General features: G+C 28.0%; 1 protein-coding gene across 1 annotated transcript in view; it reads right to left on the reverse strand.

Annotated features, from left to right (window-relative positions):
- Positions 1-17,123, reverse strand: part of LOC130677703 (autophagy protein 5) — a 47,593-nt gene that overhangs the window by 22,327 nt on the left and 8,143 nt on the right. The gene's annotated exons all lie outside the window — the stretch shown is intronic.

Here is a 17,123-nt window from a genome sequence, read left to right on the forward strand (position 1 = left end):
GGTGGTATGACGTGAGGCGAGTGGAGAGCGGGTTGTCCCGTGTCTTCTCTCGCTTGCACACGTCACAGTGAAGGCTGATGACGGAGACAGAGAATGGAGATCGAGCGCTGGCAGCCATCTTGGGCAGTTGTTTTTTAGTGAGGGAAAAAAACGTCATCAGGCGTCGCTGTGTCTGCTGCTCTACTCGACAACTCGAGACTGCTTGGAGCCGGACTTTTTTATGTCGTGTGAATACAATGCTGGGGTTTTCAGAACATGTGGGGGTGGGAATATTTTTATTAGTTTTACTTTAGTATTTTTTTCACGTACCAACTTTTTAGTTTTTTTCTAACGATTTCATTAAATTTTTAAGATTCGAAATTTTTTTTAAGGTTAGGAAAATTTTCGAGCAAAATCAAATTTTTCACAGAATTTTCTTTTGCGCGAATCTTAATGCGAAGCATTAGTGTGATTTTCCTGCTTAAAAAATCCGATAGATTCTTATATCTGCGTGTATAAGACCCTATACTGAACTATATATAGCACTTCTCATAGAACTCATTCATTTTTATAAAATCTCTATGGGAATTTATGAGAAACTATTGGATTCTATGAGATTTTCTAAACAGGGTTACGATAAAAAAATTCAGTTTGCCTCTTTTTTTTTTTTTGCACAGAAAAAAAAATTTCTACTTGACCTGATAAATTTTTTGCATTCCAAATTGAAAATAAAAATTTTATGGAAACGATGAAAAGTTTTCTTGCATCGATAAATTTTTTGTAGATGTTTCCATTCAAAATTAAAACGTGTATAATTACAGGGTAAGTATGAAAATTTATTGCACGGAAAAAAATAAACTTTAGAAATTATAACCCGGAACCCGGGTGTCAATATGGGAATTTTACCAATTCAAATAATAAATTCTATAAGACGCCCGTAAATAGTCGTAAAACGTATTTTAGACGTAGTTGACGTACAAAAACGTAAATAAGACCTACGTAATCGTAAATCGTAGATACAACCTTTCAAGACTGGCAATAAAACAATTAGGGCTTGTTCAGAAACACACTCTGGAAGAGAAAATATTAAACTCCTGGGTTCAGAAATATTCTCTGGTCGAACCAGAGGTGCGATTTAACATTACAAAGGTACTAATCACACCTAGATAGGTAATTTGTCACCTCCAGAGTGTATTTCTGAACACGCCCTTAAACTATATCGGAAACATTTTTGTCTACAAGCTTCTAGGTAGTCCGTAAGATACAAAAAAGCTCGAGAAACTGGGCATCAGTAGAGTTATCTCCTGCAAGTTCAATCTACGATTTAAATTTTGACGCGGAACGTGTCTTCAGTTTTCTAAGCATCCATTTACGATTTTTAAAGTTCAAATAGTAATTTTTCTTACATGGACAACAAATTTTTATACTTATTTTGTAATTATTCAAGTTTTAATCATATATGGAAAAATTACTATTTAGAATGATAGTATTATATAGTTACTTTATACAGTTCATATAGATATATGGTTATGCGCATTTGTTTATAAAATCTAATATTTTTTTCGATCTTTGTTGAAGTTTCGTGGTTTCTACCCGTATGAAAAAACAATATATGGTTAAAATATATAAAACCATATATGTTTGCAACAAAACAATATATGATATATTATATTGTATATTATAAAAAATTATATAGAGATTTTCGCCGATTTAATATAAAATTATATACAGTAGTAAATATATGTATTGCATATATGAAACTTATATGCTTTTTATATTTTAAGCTATATATAAATATACATTAACATTATAATATATTATATTGATATATTTTTTTTTATATTTACAAAATATAAAATTTTTATATGAAATGAAATATATGGTAGCATATAATTTATATTATATATGGCACCATATATTTTCTTTGTTATATTTAAGCATATATTTTATTCGGTGTATGTATATGTATATGAGGATATTATATATTCGCATCAAATTAACTAATTATGAAAATTTAAACTGCAATTTAAAGAGTATATTAAAATTTAGATCTAATTTAATTGGAGTTGGTCATACGAATAAGAAATTTTTTTTTTTCCATACACAATATAAATATATGTTTTTATATATGATCAAAATATATTTTTCGTATATGATAGAAATATATATTTTTATGTATGATAAAAATATAGTTTTCGTATATGAAAAGAATATATATTTTCATATATGATAAAAATATATTTTTTATATATGATTGACTTATATATTTTATACATGCTAAACATATACGGACTCGTATATGATGAGTATTATAGTTTTTAATATAAAAAAAAATATATTAGAAAATATAGTTTAATTCGCCACATATATTTTCTGATATATATCATATATTTTGACCATATATGTTATTTCCATACGGGTAACTAGTAAGAGAACCGTAAAACAGAAAAAACGGCATTTAACTTTTTAAAAAATGCATGACAATAGATTAGCAATAACTAAAAAATTTTTTAATAGCTCATTTGAAAGATCGTTTAGTCCTTTATAAAATCGTCTAGAATGTTTATTTTCGTATCTCTAATAGTTTAAAAGTTATATTAGTTTTTTAGTAGACAAATGAAGCAGCCGCTGCAACTTTTGTAGCACGTCTTTTTTAAAAGTACAATAAAAAATTGAAAAAAATTTTTTTTCTATACTTTGTTATATGTGGTTGTTTTTTTTAATTTTATAAGTTTCAGAAAAAAAATATAACAAAGTTAAAAATTTGTTTATAACAAATTGGTAAGTTAATAAACAATGGAATTGTTGATAAAAAAAAATTTGTTTTTTGTTACTTTATAGAGGACTGTCAATTATGATTTTTAGATACAAAATAATTTCTTAATTAATTATTTAAACAATAGAAATAAAAAAAGAACGATTATAAACAAATAAAAATTGTTATTAAGGAAAAATTTTTTTTTTCAAAAATCATTATATTTGCTGTATAATGAATTAGTGAAAAAAAATTTTGAAAAAATATTGAAATAATCAATTTGTTTTCAATTTTTCAAAGGTGTATTTTTTCATTTTTCAATCAAGGTTTCATTTCCTGTTTTTTTCTTTTTTTTTTTTTCATCGGTATTATGAAAGTTTCATTTTCAGCGATGGTAACAGTTTATAAATTTTTTTATTATTATCAAGTTATGTTCTAAAAAAAATTAAAAAATCTTTTTTTTTATAATCTTAGGTACAGATGATCCTGACGATGGTGATGGCATAGAACTAATACCCTAATGAATTTATTTTTTTCGTCAATTTTCATTCGTTTTTTCACTTAAATAAATATTCGTTCATATAAATTAAATTGTGGAGTAATAATTTTTATCACCCTCGCCATTTTTTTTTCTTACTCTGACCTATAATTGATAATAAATCGAAAAAACAGGATACGCCCTTATGACTTTAAAAAAATTTTTTCTTAAAACCAAAAGGGCGTATAACAAAGAATTTTTTTTTTTCATTTTTTCCATAGATTTTAATGTTTTCAACATTTTTACATTGATTGGAGCTAAAAATTTTTTTTACACGCCCTTTTGGTTCTATAATTTGAGATACGCCCTTATGGTTCTAGTAACGCGTTGTGATGCCGCATAATAATTTTGATAAGAGCATAATAAATTTTTGGATGCTTCACTTTCTGTTTCAAGTTTGGTCGACAGCATAATAAAAATTGTGAGGTTTTGAGCCAACATTTTTCTCCGTGTAATTTCAAACACTAATTTTTAAAGTTCATTTTTTCCGTGCAAAGAAAATTTTTTCTTCAATTCCCGTGTAAAAAAAACTCGTTCCAAAAAGATTCCAAAAAAGTTCCGCATATGGAACTTCTAAACATAAGACAGATTAGAACTTCGAATGGAACTTTTTTGGAACGTTAGTAATTTTGATGGTAAAAAAAAAGTTGTTATGAGCAAATTTAGAGTCAAAAAAGGACGTTCTTGGAACTTTTTTGGAATTTTTTATGGACGTTTTTTTTTAGTTCTATAAAAAATTCAAAAGTAGTGATTTTTGAACTATTTTGGCATGTTTCTGGAACGTCTTTATTCTACAAAAGATGCAAAAGAAGTGATTTTTGAAAGTTTTTGGAACGCCTTTTTTAGTCCATAAAAAGTCAAAAGTGGTGATTCTGGAACTTTTTTGGAATGTTTTTGGAACATCTACTTTAGTTCTATATTAGGTTGTAAAGTAACGATTTTTGAACCATTTTTGAATGTTTTTGGAACGTCTTTTTTAGCTTTCGAAAAAGGCCAAAAGTGGTGATTATAGAACTTTTTTTGAATGTCCATTTAAAATTCCAAAATTTTCTAAGAACGTTCTTTTTTGACTCTAAATTCACTCATAAAAACTTTTTATTTACCATCAAAATGACTAACGTTCCAAAAAAGTTCCATTCGAAGTTCTAATCTGTCTCATGTTTAGAAGTTCCACATGCAGAACTTTTTTGGAATCTTTTTGGAACAAATTTTTTTTACACGGGATTATGATGCAAAATATTCATTAGGACAAGTCAAAATTTTTTGCTCCAAAAAATACTTTTTTTTTGTGTAGCCAAAAAATTCAATTTATAAACATAAATAAAAATAATCTGACAAATTCTTCAGCAGTCAAAAAAATGAACCTTCCCAAGATAAAAAATGATTATTTTTCGAAAAATTGTAATCCACCATAAATTTAAAAGCAATCCCTGATTTTCTCGAAGGTCTTTTTTTTGAAATTTTCTGATCTTGAACCTGCACCCGTCTATCTGTAGGTCATTGGATTACTTGTAATCCCCCAACAATATAATATTAAGCATAAATTTAAAAATTTTCTTTTCCTAATATTGTCCCATTTATACCTTCTGAATAGTTTTCCATTTAAGAATTTTCGGCAGGTTGAGAAAAGGTAAATTGTAAATTTGAACTAAACACTAAATTTATGGTACCAGCAGTTTTTTCTGTCTGGACCTTTGGGTTTTTCCCGAGTTAATGACGCATTTCTCAATAGAGTTCGTCTTTACCTATGGCCAATAGGAAATAACCAAACCCAAAACCCGCATCTTTACTCAGGTTCATGCCCATTTCTGTTGTATACCATTGAAAAATAATTTTCTTAGTCAGCTATTGTTATTTAAATATCTTAAGAATATTATTAAGTCCGTAGAGAATGAGATCATGTTGTTTTTGTGGTGTTCTCGACAGTTAATAATGTTTAGCTTCGAACGCTACGCTCCCAAGCCGTTACACACTCTAAGGTTATGTAGAAAAATCATCTTGCCCCTCTATTTTATGTATTACTCTTAGAATATTACACATACTCTGATATTGTATCTAATGTGTGTGTGAGCGTAGGCTATGTATGTGATTAGTTTATGCGTGCGCATGTGTGTTAAGAGAATCTGAAAAAACATGACGCAAGATACTACGCATCGTATTTTTTGTTAGAGATACTCCATATCCGCTTGATTTTTTTTTTTTTTTTTTTATTTGCTTATATTATTACTCGCTTTTGCTTATTCTCGTATCTATTTATTAGTCATTTATTTTTTTATATATCTGTATATATTTCTATGGATATCTAATCAAAATTTTTTTTTTTTTTATTATTATTTTTATTGGGTTTATTCACAAGATTAAGCAATTTTTTATCTACTCGCTGATGGATTGCGTTATTTTTATACAATTTTTGTAATTTTTTATGTATAACTTCTGGATTCTTCTGGGGAATTTTGAGAAGTCGCTAGAAGAGACTTAAAGTGTGGAAATGATTTTTTTTTTTTTTTAGGGAGTTTTGAATTTTTTAAGATTTTTAGTAAGTTGGATTATTTTCTGGGGAATTTTAGAGGGAAATTGGAAGACATTTGAAAAATTTAGAAAAAATGATTTTTTTTTAGTTGTGAGGATTTTTAGAAAAATTGTAAATTTTATCGGGACTTTTGAGAGGTTAGAGGAAAATTTTGAAAAATTTTTGTTTTATAAAAGATATTTTAGTGTTATGAAGAATTTTGAATTTTTTAAGATTTTTAGTAAGTTGGATTATTTTCTGAGGAATTTTAGAGGGAAATTGGAAGACATTTGAAAAATTTAGAAAAAATGATTTTTTTTGTTGTGAGGATTTTTAGAAAAATTGTAAATTTTATCGGGACTTTTGAGAGGTTAGAGGAGAATTTTGAAAAATTTTTGTTCTATAAAAGATATTTTAGTATTATGGAGAATTTTGAATTTTTTAAGATTTTTAGTGTTGGATTATTTTCTGGGGAATTTTAGATGGAAATTAGAAGAAATTTGAAAAATTTAGAAAAAATGATTTTTTTTAGTTGTGAGGATTTTTAGAAAAATTGTAAATTCTATCGGAACTTTTGAGAGGTTAGAAGAGAATTTTGAAAAATTTTTGTTCTATAAAAGATATTTTAGTGTTATGAAGAATTTTGAATTTTTTAAGATTTTTAGTGTTGGATTATTTTCTGGGGAATTTTAAGAAGAGCGAAAAAATTTTGGAAAACAAAATCTTCTTTATGCGGGAATTTTGAAAATGTTTTAAATAATTTTTTTTGGGATATTTAGAAAAGCGGTAAATTTCGGTGCGGCAATTTGTCCGACAATTATACCCCAGTAATTCATCTCTCGCGATGATCCATCCTTACAACTATTTATATTTTTAAATTATTATTCCTCATCACTATCATTTTCCTGAAAAACGAGTATTCGATAATGGGCGGAATTTTCGGCTTTTTTTTTTTTTTATTATCATTACGATTTATGTAAAAGAAAGATTTTGTCTTTATATTTAATTAGTATGACATCAACACGAATTCCCTGAAAAATGCGCACTTAAAATAAACGGAATTCTTTATGTGCTTTCTGTATTTACATTCAAATAATCTGTATTGTCAAATGTATTGATAGTCAAAATAACTTTAATGTACTAGGTAATGACTACCTAAATTCAATTCATTTAGATAATGAATGTTGGTGTCAAAGTGTTCATAAACACAGATAAGCATCAAGTCTGTTGAAAATAAAGTGTTGAAAAAAAAAATTTTGACAATAATGAGTGAGTTGTTGATACTTATTCTTTTTTTTGTTCTAATCATCGGGTTTTATATTTATTTTTTTTCTTATTGTTTCTAATTGTTGTGGTTACCCGCATCGAAAAGCTATATATTGTTAAAAATGTATGAAAATATATATGGTGAATATGTGATAAATATATGGCGGCAAAAATATATATATGTATGTTTTTTACATATATTCATACATATATATTTTTAATAATATATTTCTTTTTATATAATGTTTTATATTTTTCTATATATATTATCTCATATAATGCTCAATATATTTTTGTCATATATGGATGGTACACTGTAAAAAATCCGGAGTGAATTGGGAGTGAAATAAAATCCGAATTCACTCCGCCACTCGGAGTTCCGGAGTTTTGAAAAAAATCACTCCGCATGCGGAATTGGGAATTTTTTTTTAGCGGAGTGATCTCGGAGTGACGCGGATTTTATTTCACTCCCAATTCACTCCGGTTCGGAGTTCTAATACTTAAATAAATTTATATTAATTTATATGAAACTGCTAAACAATATGTGTGTGTGTGTGTGTGTGTTTGCGTGCATGTGTGTGTTTGGGTGTGTGCAGGTGTTTGTGTGCGTGTGTGCAAATGTGTGCGTGTGTGCAAATGTGTGCGTGTGTACAAATGTGGGCGTGTGTGCAAATTTGTACGTGTGTGCAAATGTGTGCGTGTGTACAAATGTGGGCGTGTGTGCAAATTTGTACGTGTGTACAAATGTGTGCGTGTGTACAAATGTGGGCGTGTGTGCAAATGTATGCGTGTGTACAAATGTGGGCGTGTGTGCAAATGTGTGCGTGTGTACAAATGTGGGCGTGTGTGCAAATTTGTACGTGTGTGCAAATGTGTGCGTGTGTACAAATGTGGGCATGTGTGCAAATGTGTGCGTGCGTGTGTGTGCGAGTGCGCGTGTGTGCCTAAATATGTATGTGTATATGTGTGTGCATATCAGCTGATCAATAATGTAATACGCGAATTTTTACTTCGATTTTATTATGTGGAGTTATATTTTATTAACAATATTTTCAAAACTCCGCTCCGGAGTGAATTTCACTTCGGAGAGATTAAATTAATAAAAAATTATCTACTCCGCGAAAACTCACCTGCGGAGTGAATTTCATTCCGAGGGGAGTGAATAATTAAAAATTCATTCTCTCCGCATTCACTTCGCGAATTTTTTACAGTGTATATATGCTAAACATACATAAAACAAGATATATTGATAAATATATAATTAATATATATTGTAGCAAAATATATTTTTTTTCAATATATTAATTCTGCAAAAATATAAATATTATTTGATATATTGTGCAATATATCACATTATAATATTCATATATTCCCGAGTCAAAAAACAAATTCGGATTTAAGTCTCAAAGTTCTCAATGAGGTTTTTGAGGATCAATTTAGAATTTTGACAACAGTACAGAAAGTTATCCCAGTTTAGTCCTCAAAGTAGTAGTTATGACCAACTTTACCACTTTGAGGACTAAACTGGAGTAACTTAATCTGGATTAGAGCTCCAAAATACTCAAAACATACAGTAATAATTTTATCCGTTTTTGAACCTCAAAAGTCTCATTCGACGTATTCTCTCCCCTCCCTTTTCTATCCAAAATTTTTCAAAGTCTGAAATATAAATTTTTATTCATTGAGGATTTTGAGGTCTTAGTTATAATTTAAAATCGATAAATTATTCGCATTTAGACCTCATAGTTCTCATTGAGGATTTTGAGTACTAAACTAGAATATATTTTTTGACTCGGGTTGTTATATATTTTTGGCATGTATTGTCGGAGATCAGTTGTCTTAGAGTGAATTTTCGTGAGAAAATGTCACTTCAAAAATATTGTAAATTCAGACCTTTATGTAAACAAAGTTTCAGTAAAGTGTAATTTTTAAAGAAACATTTTTAAAACGTATGTATAAAACATCTTTCCTTCGTTCAAAAAATGTTCAAAAATCTTATATAATTTAAAATCTCTACTCTCTAAACATGAATTAGTGAAAATAAGTGAATATTTACTAATTCTAAGTGCAAACCGAACCACTAATTTCAAAAAGTGGTTCCCCGTGTAAAAAAAATTTGTTCCAAAAAGATTCCAAAAGAGTTCTGCATGTGGAACTTCTAAACATGAGACAGATTAGAACTTCGAATGGAACTTTTTTGGAACGTTAGTCATTTTGATGGTAAATAAAAAGTTTTTATGAGTGAATTTAGAGTCAAAAAAGAACGTTCTTAGAAATTTTTTGAATTTTAAACGGACATTCAAAAAAAGTTCCATAATCACCACTTTTGGCCTTTTTCGAAAGCTAAAAAAGACGTTCCAAAAACATTCAAAAATGGTTCAAAAATCGTTACTTTACAACCTATTATAGAACTAAAGTAGATGTTCCAAAAACATTCCAAAAAAGTTCCAGAATCACCACTTTTGACTTTTTATGGACTAAAAAAGGCGTTCCAAAAACTTTCAAAAATCACTTCTTTTGCATCTTTTGTAGAATAAAGACGTTCCAGAAACATGCCAAAATAGTTCAAAAATCACTACTTTTGAATTTTTTATAGAACTAAAAAAAACGTCCATAAAAAATTCCAAAAAAGTTCCAAGAACGTCCTTTTTTGACTCTAAATTTGCTCATAACAACTTTTTTTTTACCATCAAAATTACTAATGTTCCAAAAAAGTTCCATTCGAAGTTCTAATCTGTCTCATGTTTAGAAGATCCATATGCGGAACTTTTTTGGAATCTTTTTGGAACGAGTTTTTTTTACACGGGGATCGGTTGGCACTCAGAATTAGTGAATATTCACTTACTCCACTTATTCATGTTTAGAGAATACATTAGAAAGAAAAAATGTAGTAAAAATACGTGTTCACTTGACTCAAAATTCGCCCACACAAATTTCTTAATTAACTATGTTTTAATTATGTTTTCAAAATTCTTATAGACAGAAAAGATTTTGACCAAGTTATAATCTGTCACAAGTTTATAATCTCTATATAAGGTAAAAGACTGGGTCTCTCACATGTCGAATTTTTTTTGAAACTTTTTGAACCAAATTTTATCTAAACGTGTAAAACTACAGGTACAAATTATTACCGTATAAAATACCATGATGTCATAGTAAAGCTAAACCATGTTGGCTACCTGCGTAAGTAAAAAAATTTGGAAAATTCAAAAGTGCACGCCTCGAACGCCCATGTTATGTTTTTTTTTAAAAGTTAAATTTCGAATAAAATTGAATATCCCGCTCTTTTCCCATAGAAATTTCCATGGTAAATATACGGTAATAAAAGTAAAAAAAAAAAATAAATAAGGAGAACATTCCTAATGAAAAATGGCGGCAGTGTGTGTTTGTTTACATGTAAGATTGCCGGTTTTAACCGTAATGATTTATTTTTAAAAAAACGAGAAGGCCTACAGTAGTGATTTTCGAAAGGAACCTTCTTTGCTTATTTCTGAAAATTTTGAAAAAAAAATTAAGTAGTTTCGTCAAGTCGTTCTCGAGATATCCGTACCACGCCGTTTTTTTTAACCACAGACTAATGGACGTCCACGATAAATTTTTTTTAATGAACTTTTTTTTATATTAATACATATTAGACAAATTAAAAAAAGTATCAGGATTATTTATTAGTGTTTCAGCTTTATATTGATGTGTTTTTCATAATGTGTAAGAGTAATAGAAAAAAAATATATGCACTTTAATGAGTGGAAATCGTGTGACCTTGACAGGTCGGTTATAAAGCACAACCTCTCCGCTTCGCTTCCGAGGCGTGCAATAAACACATGGAAAAATTACAATGACCACAAATAAAGTTTTCAATGGTTACAATAATTCTCAATACAATTATTGAAAATTTCACGATGGCCATAGTAATTTCCATGTGTTCATTTAAACTTCTGCAGGTAGCCAACGTGGTCCGGCTTCACTATGACCCCATAGCATTTCAAACGCGTCATGTACTTTCGTCAAGTGTGAGTCATTTTCGCGGAAAAATTTATCTTCTTTTCCTTGTAGGGAGTTAATTACTAAAGAAATATTTATTTATTTATTTAGCCCGTTTACATACAAGAAAGATACGCCAGCAGCTGATACAATATAATCAATAAGATTAACAAATACAGACATAATTTCATATATAAATTCTGTTACTATTTATCCTTTTTTCTAATCGCATTAAATATTTATAACACAGGTTCTTAAAAATACTCAGGCTTTTAGCTGACGTTATCTTTATCGGTGAGGAATTTCAGAAGTTAATACCTGTTACTAGAAACGAATTTTGATAATGATTATTGTGCATAGTGGTACCAATAATGAGTTTGTTTTTTTGGGGATCTTGTCGTAATGCAAACATATTATTTTTTGACACAAGACTATTTCCTATAATTCCTATTTAGGAAATATTATTATCTTAAAAAAATTATATGATTTAACCCGCATGAAAAAACTTTATATGTGAAAACATATATGATAGAATATATGAATATTATAATGTGATATATTGTACAATATATAAAATAATATTTATATTTTTGCCGTATTAATATATGATAATATATTGAAAAAAAATATATTGCTAGAATATACTATCAATATATTTATCAATATATGACTTTTTATGTATGTTTTACATATATATTTTAATATATCTTTTTTATATTGATATATTATATTGAAAGTAGTATATTAATTAATATATAGTATTTTTTATATTTTTTATATATGTTCTCCAATATATTGCAAAATATATGGTTTCCAATATATTGTAAAATATATGGCACTTTTTTTACTTTTCTTAGGTTATTGCCAGTAAATAGGAGGTCAATGAAAAGAAGGAGAAAAAATAATAAATTTGACTTTTTTTTTGTGGAATTGTGTAGAAATTGAAAAAGTATATTAAAAAATAAAATTTTCAATATATTGCGAAAAATATAAGTTTTAATATACTGGAAAAATATAATTCCAATATACCGCGAACCATATATTTAATCATATAAATTCTTTCATATATAATCAATTATATAGAGACCATATACCACTAATTATATGAGTCAAAATATATGGATATATATATCAAGTTTATTATATTATACTTATCAATTATATATATACTATCCATATATGATAAGAATATATTGAGCATTATATGAGATAATATAGGGGAGGGTGGGGCAGAGCGGCCCCCCTAAGCCAATTATTATTTTTTGTGGCTTTCAACCATAAGATCACTTTACTTTTGTCCTATTTCGAACAAATTTATGGACATTTTGCCAAAATTCTGAAAAATTTTTTTTTTTTTGTGGGGCAGAGCGGCCCCCCTTCAAAAAGTGATAAAAAAAATTTTTTTTTCGTTTTTTTTTTTTTTTAAATTGTTTTCATCATTAAGAATGTATTTCTTTCTTTTGACAACTATTTTCGGTTTTATATTACTCGAAAAAAATTTTATAAAGCGTAAAAAATCGTTCACTCTCGATTACCTTAATTACTAATTGTTATTTAATAAAAAAAAAATCAAGTCTATACTTTTACTTTATTTCAAAAATTTATCAACTAAAAAAAAAAATTTAATTTTTATAAATTTTTAGTGACCAAATTTGCCTCTTACATAAAGAAACGGCCGAAAAATATGAAAAAATAATTTTTTCGGAAGTTTCGGCTGGTCCATTTTGCCCCAAATGTCATGCGTAGGGGTAAAAATGCGCAAACATATCGGATTTATAGTAATTAGGCGAAAAAAAAAAATTTTTTTTTGGTCAAAATTTCAGGGGGGCCGCTCTGCCCCACCCTCCCCTATAGAAAAATACAAAACATTATATACAAGTAAATATATTATGATAAATATATAATCCAATATATGTAAAAAACATATATTTTTCAATATAGATATTTTTGCCGCTATATATTTATCACATATTTACCATATATTGTTTTATATACTTTTAACAATATATAGCTTTTCCATGCGGGTAATAACAGTTCTTGAATATAGACATAGAAATATACGATGTGAACGTCCTAAGCAGTCCTAAGAGTTCAGAGACGATTCATTTTCTATTATATTCATACCAAGGAATTTACTTTCAGAATTTTCTTTGTTTAATAATTTTATCATTAAACCTTGATTTAAACAAAAGTATAAGCATCATGTTCCTGCACATGTGGCCAACCTTTTTGGACAAAAGCAAAAGCTTACTAAATTCAAAATTTTAACAGTTCATTATCACCTGAAAATTAAACCCAATTTTTTCCCAATCCCAGTTTAAACTCATTGTGCCTTAAATAATAAATAGAGCTTAGATTATTTCTAAGAACCAAATTTGAATAGGTTTTGTCCTCATATAATGATATTTATGTTGAGGGTCAAATGAGACTTGACCAATTAGTAAAGCTATAAAGGCCTAATTGAGACTTATTCGACAAAATCTGCCTATTGAGACCCAAACGAGTCCGAAAATCTCTGTTGACGCCAAAATCTGGGTTTTTTTTTTTTGATTCATTGTTAATTGTTTCGATTCTTCCCTGTCTTTCATTATTGAAGAGAACAAAAGGAGAAGTATACGAGTTAACACGTTCTCATTTAACTAAGTAATTTTGATTTTCTTTCTGGTATTCTGCTGATGATAATATCTCTAATTTTACACTCACTGTTAAGAATAATTTGAAAATTACAATACAAAAAGAATTGAATTTTGATAATTAGATATTTGAATTGTATTTTCAATGAAAAAAGCTTTAAATTTAATATACGTAATTTAATAATCAAGCTGGTATTCAAAATTAAGAAGAGAAATTTGAATTTTAATAAACGTACGGAAAATTTATACTTGATTTTTAAATTTTCAAAGCAAGTATTGAAAATTATAACACATATATTGAATTTTAATAATTCTATTTGAAATTTCATGATACTTATTTGAAAATTCAAAAAAAAGTATTTGAGAATCCAAAGTGTTAATTGGAAAATTCAAAAATGTGTATTGTAATTCTACACGGAAAGAAAATTATGGCAGCGGTTCCCATAATTTTGTAAAATTTTTTTCCTATACCATCATAGGAATTACGACCATAAATTATGGAAGCGGTTCCTATAATTATAGGAATGGTTCCTATAATTTATAGGAATACTTTCTATAATATTTTGGGAATGATTCCCATAATGCAATTGGAATGGTTCGTATACCATAGGGTGGTCGTTAAAAATTAAATTTTCTCAGGCGCCCCATAAAAAGCTTCTCTTAAGTGAAAAAATACGGAGGGAATTTGGTTTTTTCGGTTTAAGTAAAAAGAACACGTGCCTCAGGACGATCAAAGTTCATTTTTCGATACAATCGCGGTTTTTTTAAAATATCTCATGAAATATGCAGAATAAAGGAAAAAGTCATAACAACAATTTTGTAGGAAATTAAATTCTTGACAAAAAAGGTCATGTTAATTTTTTTAATAAAACGTGTATTTATGAAGATATTTTAAAAAAAACTTTTTTTAGATCTGATGAATTGAGCGTTTTAAGGATTACAAATTTCGAAAATAACATTTTTTTAAGCATATAGAAACTGTAACAAGCATTTATGATTAATATGTTACGAGTTACGAAGTTGTCTATATTTAAGAAAAAACGTTATTTTTAACATTCGTTATCCTTAAAATGCCTAATTGATAAGATCTAGAAAAGTTTTTTAAAAATATCTTCATAAATACACATTTTATAAAAAAAATGAACAAGGCCTTTTTTGTCAAAAGTTTAATTTCCTACAAAATTGTTATTATGACTTTTTCCTTTAATCTGCATATTTCATGAGATATTTACAAAAAACCGCGATTGTATCGAAAAATGAACATTGATCGTCCTGAGGCACGTGTTCTTTTTACTTAAAACGAAAAAACCAAATGCCCCCCGTATTTTTTCACTAAAAAGAAGCTTTTTATGGGGCGCCTGAGAAAATTTAATTTTTAACGACCACCCTAGTATACCATTATGGGAATCATTCCCATAATATTATGGGAATAGTTCCCATACTATTATAGGAACCATTCCTATAATATTATGAGAATGGTTCCCATATTATCATGAAAAAATTAATTTAAAGAAGTGTGGTAATCACTTCTACAATACACAGAAATATTATTAAACATGAAAACAAAAATTCAAACATTGAAAAAACAAATCGAATTTGGCAAAAAAACATTATAATTTTTAACAAGAATTTTTTGTCAGCACAAAACATTCAAGAAAATTTAAATTTTGGGAAATTTCTATACTATTGTGCAAAAAAAAAATTTAATGATATTATAGGGATGGTTCCCATAACATTATGGGAATAGTTCCCATAATATTATAGGAATAGTTCCTATACCAATATGGGAACCATTCCCATAATAGTATGGGAATGATTCCCATACCATTATAGGAATGGTTCCCATAATAGTATGAGAATAGTTCCCATAATATTATGGGAACCATTCCCATAATGGTATGGGAACCATTCCCATAATGGTATGGGAACCATTCCCATATCATTATGGGAACTATTCTCATACTATTATGGGGATGGTTCCCATAATATATAGGAACCATCCCTATAGTAGTATAGGTACTATTCCCATACCATTATGGGAACCATTCCCATAATGCATAGGAAAACTTCCCATAATTTTCTTTCCGTGAATGGCAAATTTTTTTCATTTTCGTTGCGCGAAAAACGCTCCTATATTCAGGTACATTTTATAGCTACATCGTGGAAGCCCATAGCTTTCAATTTATATTCTAAACTTTCATGAACAACTGAGTCGAATGCTTTAATGTAATCGAAAACACTGCAATCGTAACCATTGATTGGTCTATACCTAGTCAAATATCATCACAAAATCTCAGTAAAGCATCCTGTGTATTGAAGCCAATTTTAAACGCAGTTTGATACCTATCAAAAATATCATCATTCTAAATTTAATAATATATATAAATAATATATTATAAGAATTATACTAAAAATAAACTGAAATTGCACTAAGTACCAATTATGTTTTAAAAATTTTTTCTTTATAAACGAATTCAGTAGGGTACAAAAATAATATGATGATTTATTGCAGCTGATTTTTGAAGAGGGTTCTTAAGATAGTACGCAGAAAAATATCTGAAATATGGTTGACCCTGGCCAGTCCCAAAACTTCCCGCTGTTTTCGAGCTTAAGAAGCTCAAAGAGATTATTGTCGATGTAAATGTTTAAGCTCTTTGAACTCGAAAAAAGTGTGGCTTCAAATTAATCTCCGAGAATTCGAGAAATTGAAAATAATCAAGAATCGTTTTTTAAAGATTTGCTTGATAAATTTAATGTATTTAGATAGAAATTAATAAAAATTATCAAGATTAAGAGTTACGTAAACTTTAAATTAAACCAGCGAGTTAATATATAAATAAGTGAAATATCTGAAAAAAAAAATGTCAGAAACATTGACTTTTCAAAATTTTTGATACAGTGAAAATATTGTTTGAGATGATGGAAAAAAAATTCTATTAAAATTTGAGCTCTTAATATTAATTTTAAGAGGTGCCTATTTGCAATTCTCCATTTCCCATTTAAATAACATGGGAAAAAAAATTTTTTATTTTTTTATTTTTCTAGCTCAGCATTCGCACGTCATATAAATGAGTCCATAGCATATTCTTGTAGAGAATTTAATGCTCTACAAAAAAGGTCTCTTATCATTTTTTGATAAATCCATCCATTCGAAAGTTATCGGAGCTGGAAGTCAAATCTATAATAAATTTCCAGATCTTTTTACTTTTCCAGCAAAACTATCAGACTTATCAAAAAATGTCATAGGATCTTTTTTATAGACAATTTTATTCCCTACAAATTATGTTCAATGAAGTTCTTTGAAATACCGCATTGTTTTCTAGTTATTTTCATTTTAATGCCAAGCTCGTAAAAATAATAGTCTTCTACTCTATTCTGAGAACTTAAGATTAAAATGAAAATAACTAAAAAACAATGCGGAATTTGAATGAACTTTATTCCAAAAAATTTGTAGGAGATAAA

This window comes from Microplitis mediator, chromosome 11 (assembly GCF_029852145.1).
Source record: "Microplitis mediator isolate UGA2020A chromosome 11, iyMicMedi2.1, whole genome shotgun sequence".
In the NCBI taxonomy this organism is placed as follows: Eukaryota; Metazoa; Arthropoda; class Insecta; order Hymenoptera; family Braconidae; genus Microplitis; species Microplitis mediator.